The sequence below is a fragment of the Oncorhynchus gorbuscha genome, unplaced genomic scaffold, assembly GCF_021184085.1.
Source record: "Oncorhynchus gorbuscha isolate QuinsamMale2020 ecotype Even-year unplaced genomic scaffold, OgorEven_v1.0 Un_scaffold_788, whole genome shotgun sequence".
In the NCBI taxonomy this organism is placed as follows: Eukaryota; Metazoa; Chordata; class Actinopteri; order Salmoniformes; family Salmonidae; genus Oncorhynchus; species Oncorhynchus gorbuscha.
The window spans coordinates 27,501-37,500 of record NW_025745812.1 but is presented as its reverse complement, the minus strand read 5'-3'; the positions used below and the strand labels follow the sequence as shown (position 1 = coordinate 37,500).

Sequence of the window (10,000 nt, the reverse complement as noted above, 5' to 3'; positions counted from 1 at the left end):
TTAACTATAATAATAATAATAATAATATAATATCTGTTACTGGAATGGATGGTCTTTAACTAGAACTATCTGTTACTGGAATGGAATGGATGGTCTTTAACTAGAACTATCTGTTAGTGGAATGGAATGGATGGTCTTTAACTATAATAATAATAATAATAATATAATATCTGTTACTGGAATGGATGGTCTTTAACTAGAACTATCTGTTACTGGAATGGAATGGATGGTCTTTAACTAGAACTATCTGTTAGTGGAATGGAATGGATGGTCTTTAACTAGAACTATCTGTTACTGGAATGGATGGTCTTTAACTAGAACTATCTGTTACTGGAATGGATGGTCTTTAACTAGAACTATCTGTTAGTGGAATGGAATGGATGGTCTTTAACTAGAACTATCTGTTACTGGAATGGATGGTCTTTAACTAGAACTATCTGTTACTGGAATGGAATGGATGGTCTTTAACTAGAACTATCTGTTACTGGAATGGATGGTCTTTAACTAGAACTATCTGTTACTGGAATGGAATGGATGGTCTTTAACTAGAACTATCTGTTAGTGGAATGGATGGTCTTTAACTAGAACTATCTGTTACTGGAATGGATGGATGGTCTTTAACTAGAACTATCTGTTAATGGAATGGATGGTCTTTAACTAGAACTATCTGTTACTGGAATGGATGGATGGTCTTTAACTAGAACTATCTGTTACTGGAATGGAATGGATGGTCTTTAACTAGAACTATCTGTTAATGGAATGGATGGTCTTTAACTAGAACTATCTGTTACTGGAATGGAATGGATGGTCTTTAACTAGAACTATCTGTTACTGGAATGGAATGGATGGTCTTTAACTAGAACTATCTGTTACTGGAATGGATGGTCTTTAACTAGAACTATCTGTTACTGGAATGGAATGGATGGTCTTTAACTAGAACTATCTGTTACTGGAATGGAATGGATGGTCTTTAACTAGAACTATCTGTTACTGGAATGGATGGTCTTTAACTAGAACTATCTGTTACTGGAATGGATGGTCTTTAACTAGAACTATCTGTTACTGGAATGGATGGTCTTTAACTAGAACTATCTGTTACTGGAATGGAATGGATGGTCTTTAACTAGAACTATCTGTTACTGGAATGGAATGGATGGTCTTTAACTAGAACTATCTGTTACTGGAATGGATGGTCTTTAACTAGAACTATCTGTTACTGGAATGGAATGGATGGTCTTTAACTAGAACTATCTGTTACTGGAATGGATGGTCTTTAACTAGAACTATCTGTTACTGGAATGGAATGGATGGTCTTTAACTAGAACTATCTGTTACTGGAATGGAATGGATGGTCTTTAACTAGAACTATCTGTTACTGGAATGGATGGTCTTTAACTAGAACTATCTGTTACTGGAATGGAATGGATGGTCTTTAACTAGAACTATCTGTTACTGGAATGGAATGGATGGTCTTTAACTAGAACTATCTGTTACTGGAATGGATGGTCTTTAACTAGAACTATCTGTTACTGGAATGGATGGTCTTTAACTAGAACTATCTGTTACTGGAATGGATGGTCTTTAACTATAACTATCTGTTACTGGAATGGAATGGATGGTCTTTAACTAGAACTATCTGTTACTAGAATGGATGGTCTTTAACTAGAACTATTTGTTACTGGAATGGATGATCTTTAACTAGAACTATCTGTTACTGGAATAGAATGGATGGTCTTTAACTAGAACCAACTGTTACTGGAATGGAATGGATGGTCTTTAACTAGAACTATCTGTTACTGGAATGGATGGTCTTTAACTAGAACTATCTGTTAATGGAATGGATGGTCTTTAACTAGAACTATCTGTTAGTGGAATGGATGGTCTTTAACTAGAACTATCTGTTACTGGAATGGATGGTCTTTAACTAGAACTATCTGTTAGTGGAATGGATGGTCTTTAACTAGAACTATCTGTTAGTGGAATGGATGGTCTTTAACTAGAACTATCTGTTACTGGAATGGATGGTCTTTAACTAGAACTATCTGTTACTGTTACTGGAATGGATGGTCTTCAACTAGAACTATCTGTTACTGGAATGGATGGTCTTTAACTAGAACTATCTGTTAGTGGAATGGATGGTCTTTAACTAGAACTATCTGTTAGTGGAATGGATGGTCTTTAACTAGAACTATCTGTTACTGGAATGGATGGTCTTTAACTAGAACTATCTGTTAATGGAATGGATGGTCTTTAACTAGAACTATCTGTTACTGGAATGGATGGTCTTTAACTAGAACTATCTGTTACTGGAATGGAATGGATGGTCTTTAACTAGAACTATCTGTTAATGGAATGGATGGTCTTTAACTAGAACTATCTGTTACTGGAATGGATGGTCTTTAACTAGAACTATCTGTTAGTGGAATGGATGGTCTTTAACTAGAACTATCTGTTAGTGGAATGGATGGTCTTTAACTAGAACTATCTGTTACTGGAATGGAATGGATGGTCTTTAACTAGAACTATCTGTTAATGGAATGGATGGTCTTTAACTAGAACTATCTGTTACTGGAATGGATGGTCTTTAACTAGAACTATCTGTTACTGGAATGGATGGTCTTTAACTAGAACTATCTGTTACTGGAATGGAATGGATGGTCTTTAACTGGAACTATCTGTTACTGGAATGGATGGTCTTTAACTAGAACTATATGTTACTGGAATGGAATGGATGGTCTTTAACTAGAACTATCTGTTACTGGAATGGATGGTCTTTAACTAGAACTATCTGTTACTGGAATGGATGGTCTTTAACTAGAACTATCTGTTACTGGAATGGATGGTCTTTAACTAGAACTATCTGTTACTGGAATGGATGGTCTTTAAATAGAACTATCTGTTACTGGAATGGATGGTCTTCAACTAGAACTATCTGTTACTGGAATGGATGGTCTTTAACTAGAACTATCTGTTACTGGAATGGATGGTCTTTAACTTGAACTAACTGTTACTGGAATGGATGGTCTTTAACTAGAACTATCTGTTACTGGAATGGATGGTCTTTAACTAGAACTATCTGTTACTGGAATGGAATGGATGGTCTTTAACTAGAACTATCTGTTACTGGAATGGAATGGATGGTCTTTAACTAGAACTATCTGTTACTGGAATGGATGGTCTTTAACTTGAACTAACTGTTACTGGAATGGATGGTCTTTAACTAGAACTATCTGTTACTGGAATGGAATGGATGGTCTTTAACTGGAACTATCTGTTAATGGAATGGATGGTCTTTAACTAGAACTATCTGGTACTGGAATGGAATGGATGGTCTTTAACTAGAACTATCTGTTACTGGAATGGAATGGATGGTCTTTAACTGGAACTATCTGTTACTGGAATGAATGGTCTTTAACTAGAACTATATGTTACTGGAATGGAATGGATGGTCTTTAACTAGAACTATCTGTTACTGGAATGGAATGGATGGTCTTTAACTAGAACTATCTGTTACTGGAATGGAATGGATGGTCTTTAACTAGAACTATCTGTTACTGGAATGGATGGTCTTTAACTAGAACTATCTGTTACTGGGATGGAATGAATGGTCTTTAACTAGAACTATCTGTTACTGGAATGGAATGGATGGTCTTTAACTGGAACTATCTGTTACTGGAATGGAATGGATGGTCTTTAACTAGAACTATCTGTTACTGGAATGGATGGTCTTTAACTAGAACTATCTGTTACTGGAATGGATGGTCTTTAACTAGAACTATCTGTTACTGGAATGGAATGGATGGTCTTTAACTAGAACTATCTGTTACTGGAATGGAATGGATGGTCTTTAACTAGAACTATCTGTTACTGGAATGGATGGTCTTTAACTAGAACTATCTGTTACTGGAATGGAATGGATGGTCTTTAACTAGAACTATCTGTTAGTGGAATGGAATGGATGGTCTTTAACTAGAACTATCTGTTAATGGAATGGATGGTCTTTAACTAGAACTATCTGTTACTGGAATGGATGGTCTTTAACTAGAACTATCTGTTACTGGAATGGAATGGATGGTCTTTAACTAGAACTATCTGTTACTGGAATGGAATGGATGGTCTTTAACTAGAACTATCTGTTACCGGAATGGAATGGATGGTCTTTAACTAGAACTAACTGTTACTGGAATGGAATGGATGGTCTTTAACTAGAACTATCTGTTACTGGAATGGATGGTCTTTAACTAGAACTATCTGTTACTAGAATGGATGGATGGTCTTTAACTAGAACTATCTGTTACTGGAATGGAATGGATGGTCTTTAACTAGAACTATCTGTTACTGGAATGGAATGGATGGTCTTTAACTAGAACTATCTGTTACTGGAATGGAATGGATGGTCTTTAACTAGAACTATCTGTTACTGGAATGGAATGGATGGTCTTTAACTAGAACTATCTGTTACTGGAATGGAATGGATGGTCTTTAACTAGAACTAACTGTTACTGGAATGGAATGGATGGTCTTTAACTAGAACTATCTGTTACCGGAATGGAATGGATGGTCTTTAACTAGAACTAACTGTTACTGGAATGGAATGGATGGTCTTTAACTAGAACTAACTGTTACTGGAATGGAATGGATGGTCTTTAACTAGAACTATCTGTTACTGGAATGGATGGTCTTTAACTAGAACTAACTGTTACTGGAATGGAATGGATGGTCTTTAACTAGAACTATCTGTTACTGGAATGGATGGTCTTTAACTAGAACTAACTGTTACTGGAATGGAATGGATGGTCTTTAACTAGAACTAACTGTTACTGGAATGGAATGGATGGTCTTTAACTAGAACTATCTGTTACTGGAATGGATGGTCTTTAACTAGAACTAACTGTTACTGGAATGGAATGGATGGTCTTTAACTAGAACTATCTGTTACTGGAATGGATGGTCTTTAACTAGAACTATCTGTTACTGGAATGGAATGGATGGTCTTTAACTAGAACTATCTGTTACTGGAATGGAATGGATGGTCTTTAACTAGAACTATCTGTTAGTGGAATGGATGGTCTTTAACTAGAACTATCTGTTACTGGAATGGATGGTCTTTAACTAGAACTATCTGTTACTGGAATGGATGGTCTTTAACTAGAACTATCTGTTACTGGAATGGAATGGATGGTCTTTAACTAGAACTATCTGTTACTGGAATGGAATGGATGGTCTTTAACTAGAACTATCTGTTACTGGAATGGATGGTCTTTAACTAGAACTATCTGTTACTGGAATGGAATGGATGGTCTTTAACTAGAACTATCTGTTACTGGAATGGATGGTCTTTAACTAGAACTATCTGTTACTGGAATGGAATGGATGGTCTTTAACTAGAACTATCTGTTACTGGAATGGAATGGATGGTCTTTAACTAGAACTATCTGTTACTGGAATGGATGGTCTTTAACTAGAACTATCTGTTACTGGAATGGAATGGATGGTCTTTAACTAGAACTATCTGTTACTGGAATGGAATGGATGGTCTTTAACTAGAACTATCTGTTACTGGAATGGATGGTCTTTAACTAGAACTATCTGTTACTGGAATGGATGGTCTTTAACTAGAACTATCTGTTACTGGAATGGATGGTCTTTAACTATAACTATCTGTTACTGGAATGGAATGGATGGTCTTTAACTAGAACTATCTGTTACTAGAATGGATGGTCTTTAACTAGAACTATTTGTTACTGGAATGGATGATCTTTAACTAGAACTATCTGTTACTGGAATAGAATGGGTGGTCTTTAACTAGAACCAACTGTTACTGGAATGGAATGGATGGTCTTTAACTAGAACTATCTGTTACTGGAATGGATGGTCTTTAACTAGAACTATATGTTAATGGAATGGATGGTCTTTAACTAGAACTATCTGTTAGTGGAATGGATGGTCTTTAACTAGAACTATCTGTTACTGGAATGGATGGTCTTTAACTAGAACTATCTGTTAGTGGAATGGATGGTCTTTAACTAGAACTATCTGTTAGTGGAATGGATGGTCTTTAACTAGAACTATCTGTTACTGGAATGGATGGTCTTTAACTAGAACTATCTGTTACTGGAATGGAATGGATGGTCTTTAACTAGAACTATCTGTTACTGGAATGGATGGTCTTTAACTAGAACTATCTGTTAGTGGAATGGATGGTCTTTAACTAGAACTATCTGTTAGTGGAATGGATGGTCTTTAACTAGAACTATCTGTTACTGGAATGGATGGTCTTTAACTAGAACTATCTGTTAATGGAATGGATGGTCTTTAACTAGAACTATCTGTTACTGGAATGGATGGTCTTTAACTAGAACTATCTGTTACTGGAATGGAATGGATGGTCTTTAACTAGAACTATCTGTTAATGGAATGGATGGTCTTTAACTAGAACTATCTGTTACTGGAATGGATGGTCTTTAACTAGAACTATCTGTTAGTGGAATGGATGGTCTTTAACTAGAACTATCTGTTAGTGGAATGGATGGTCTTTAACTAGAACTATCTGTTACTGGAATGGAATGGATGGTCTTTAACTAGAACTATCTGTTAATGGAATGGATGGTCTTTAACTAGAACTATCTGTTACTGGAATGGATGGTCTTTAACTAGAACTATCTGTTACTGGAATGGATGGTCTTTAACTAGAACTATCTGTTACTGGAATGGAATGGATGGTCTTTAACTGGAACTATCTGTTACTGGAATGGATGGTCTTTAACTAGAACTATATGTTACTGGAATGGAATGGATGGTCTTTAACTAGAACTATCTGTTACTGGAATGGATGGTCTTTAACTAGAACTATCTGTTACTGGAATGGATGGTCTTTAACTAGAACTATCTGTTACTGGAATGGATGGTCTTTAACTAGAACTATCTGTTACTGGAATGGATGGTCTTTAAATAGAACTATCTGTTACTGGAATGGATGGTCTTCAACTAGAACTATCTGTTACTGGAATGGATGGTCTTTAACTAGAACTATCTGTTACTGGAATGGATGGTCTTTAACTTGAACTAACTGTTACTGGAATGGATGGTCTTTAACTAGAACTATCTGTTACTGGAATGGATGGTCTTTAACTAGAACTATCTGTTACTGGAATGGAATGGATGGTCTTTAACTAGAACTATCTGTTACTGGAATGGAATGGATGGTCGTTAACTAGAACTATCTGTTACTGGAATGGATGGTCTTTAACTTGAACTAACTGTTACTGGAATGGATGGTCTTTAACTAGAACTATCTGTTACTGGAATGGAATGGATGGTCTTTAACTGGAACTATCTGTTAATGGAATGGATGGTCTTTAACTAGAACTATCTGTTACTGGAATGGAATGGATGGTCTTTAACTAGAACTATCTGTTACTGGAATGGAATGGATGGTCTTTAACTGGAACTATCTGTTACTGGAATGAATGGTCTTTAACTAGAACTATATGTTACTGGAATGGAATGGATGGTCTTTAACTAGAACTATCTGTTACTGGAATGGAATGGATGGTCTTTAACTAGAACTATCTGTTACTGGAATGGAATGGATGGTCTTTAACTAGAACTATCTGTTACTGGAATGGATGGTCTTTAACTAGAACTATCTGTTACTGGGATGGAATGAATGGTCTTTAACTAGAACTATCTGTTACTGGAATGGAATGGATGGTCTTTAACTGGAACTATCTGTTACTGGAATGGAATGGATGGTCTTTAACTAGAACTATCTGTTACTGGAATGGATGGTCTTTAACTAGAACTATCTGTTACTGGAATGGATGGTCTTTAACTAGAACTATCTGTTACTGGAATGGAATGGATGGTCTTTAACTAGAACTATCTGTTACTGGAATGGAATGGATGGTCTTTAACTAGAACTATCTGTTACTGGAATGGATGGTCTTTAACTAGAACTATCTGTTACTGGAATGGAATGGATGGTCTTTAACTAGAACTATCTGTTACTGGAATGGAATGGATGGTCTTTAACTAGAACTATCTGTTACTGGAATGGATGGTCTTTAACTAGAACTATCTGTTACTGGAATGGATGGTCTTTAACTAGAACTATCTGTTACTGGAATGGATGGTCTTTAACTATAACTATCTGTTACTGGAATCTTTAACTAGAACTATCTGTTACTGGAATGGATGGTCTTTAACTAGAACTATTTGTTACTGGAATGGATGATCTTTAACTAGAACTATCTGTTACTGGAATAGAATGGGTGGTCTTTAACTAGAACCAACTGTTACTGGAATGGAATGGATGGTCTTTAACTAGAACTATCTGTTACTGGAATGGATGGTCTTTAACTAGAACTATATGTTAATGGAATGGATGGTCTTTAACTAGAACTATCTGTTAGTGGAATGGATGGTCTTTAACTAGAACTATCTGTTACTGGAATGGATGGTCTTTAACTAGAACTATCTGTTAGTGGAATGGATGGTCTTTAACTAGAACTATCTGTTAGTGGAATGGATGGTCTTTAACTAGAACTATCTGTTACTGGAATGGATGGTCTTTAACTAGAACTATCTGTTACTGTTACTGGAATGGATGGTCTTCAACTAGAACTATCTGTTACTGGAATGGATGGTCTTTAACTAGAACTATCTGTTAGTGGAATGGATGGTCTTTAACTAGAACTATCTGTTAGTGGAATGGATGGTCTTTAACTAGAACTATCTGTTACTGGAATGGATGGTCTTTAACTAGAACTATCTGTTAATGGAATGGATGGTCTTTAACTAGAACTATCTGTTACTGGAATGGATGGTCTTTAACTAGAACTATCTGTTACTGGAATGGAATGGATGGTCTTTAACTAGAACTATCTGTTAATGGAATGGATGGTCTTTAACTAGAACTATCTGTTACTGGAATGGATGGTCTTTAACTAGAACTATCTGTTAGTGGAATGGATGGTCTTTAACTAGAACTATCTGTTAGTGGAATGGATGGTCTTTAACTAGAACTATCTGTTACTGGAATGGAATGGATGGTCTTTAACTAGAACTATCTGTTAATGGAATGGATGGTCTTTAACTAGAACTATCTGTTACTGGAATGGATGGTCTTTAACTAGAACTATCTGTTACTGGAATGGATGGTCTTTAACTAGAACTATCTGTTACTGGAATGGAATGGATGGTCTTTAACTGGAACTATCTGTTACTGGAATGGATGGTCTTTAACTAGAACTATATGTTACTGGAATGGAATGGATGGTCTTTAACTAGAACTATCTGTTACTGGAATGGATGGTCTTTAACTAGAACTATCTGTTACTGGAATGGATGGTCTTTAACTAGAACTATCTGTTACTGGAATGGATGGTCTTTAACTAGAACTATCTGTTACTGGAATGGATGGTCTTTAAATAGAACTATCTGTTACTGGAATGGATGGTCTTCAACTAGAACTATCTGTTACTGGAATGGATGGTCTTTAACTAGAACTATCTGTTACTGGAATGGATGGTCTTTAACTTGAACTAACTGTTACTGGAATGGATGGTCTTTAACTAGAACTATCTGTTACTGGAATGGATGGTCTTTAACTAGAACTATCTGTTACTGGAATGGAATGGATGGTCTTTAACTAGAACTATCTGTTACTGGAATGGAATGGATGGTCGTTAACTAGAACTATCTGTTACTGGAATGGATGGTCTTTAACTGAACTAACTGTTACTGGAATGGATGGTCTTTAACTAGAACTATCTGTTACTGGAATGGAATGGATGGTCTTTAACTGGAACTATCTGTTAATGGAATGGATGGTCTTTAACTAGAACTATCTGTTACTGGAATGGAATGGATGGTCTTTAACTAGAACTATCTGTTACTGGAATGGAATGGATGGTCTTTAACTGGAACTATCTGTTACTGGAATGAATGGTCTTTAACTAGAACTATATGTTACTGGAATGGAATGGATGGTCTTTAA

The 10,000-nt window shown here is 35.9% G+C and overlaps 1 protein-coding gene across 1 annotated transcript in view; it reads left to right on the top strand.

The window, feature by feature from the left end:
- The window catches only part of LOC124020266 (LIM and calponin homology domains-containing protein 1-like), a gene marked incomplete at its 3' end in the record, with an annotated part of 72,181 nt that overhangs the window by 37,347 nt on the left and 24,834 nt on the right, over positions 1-10,000 (top strand). The gene's annotated exons all lie outside the window — the stretch shown is intronic.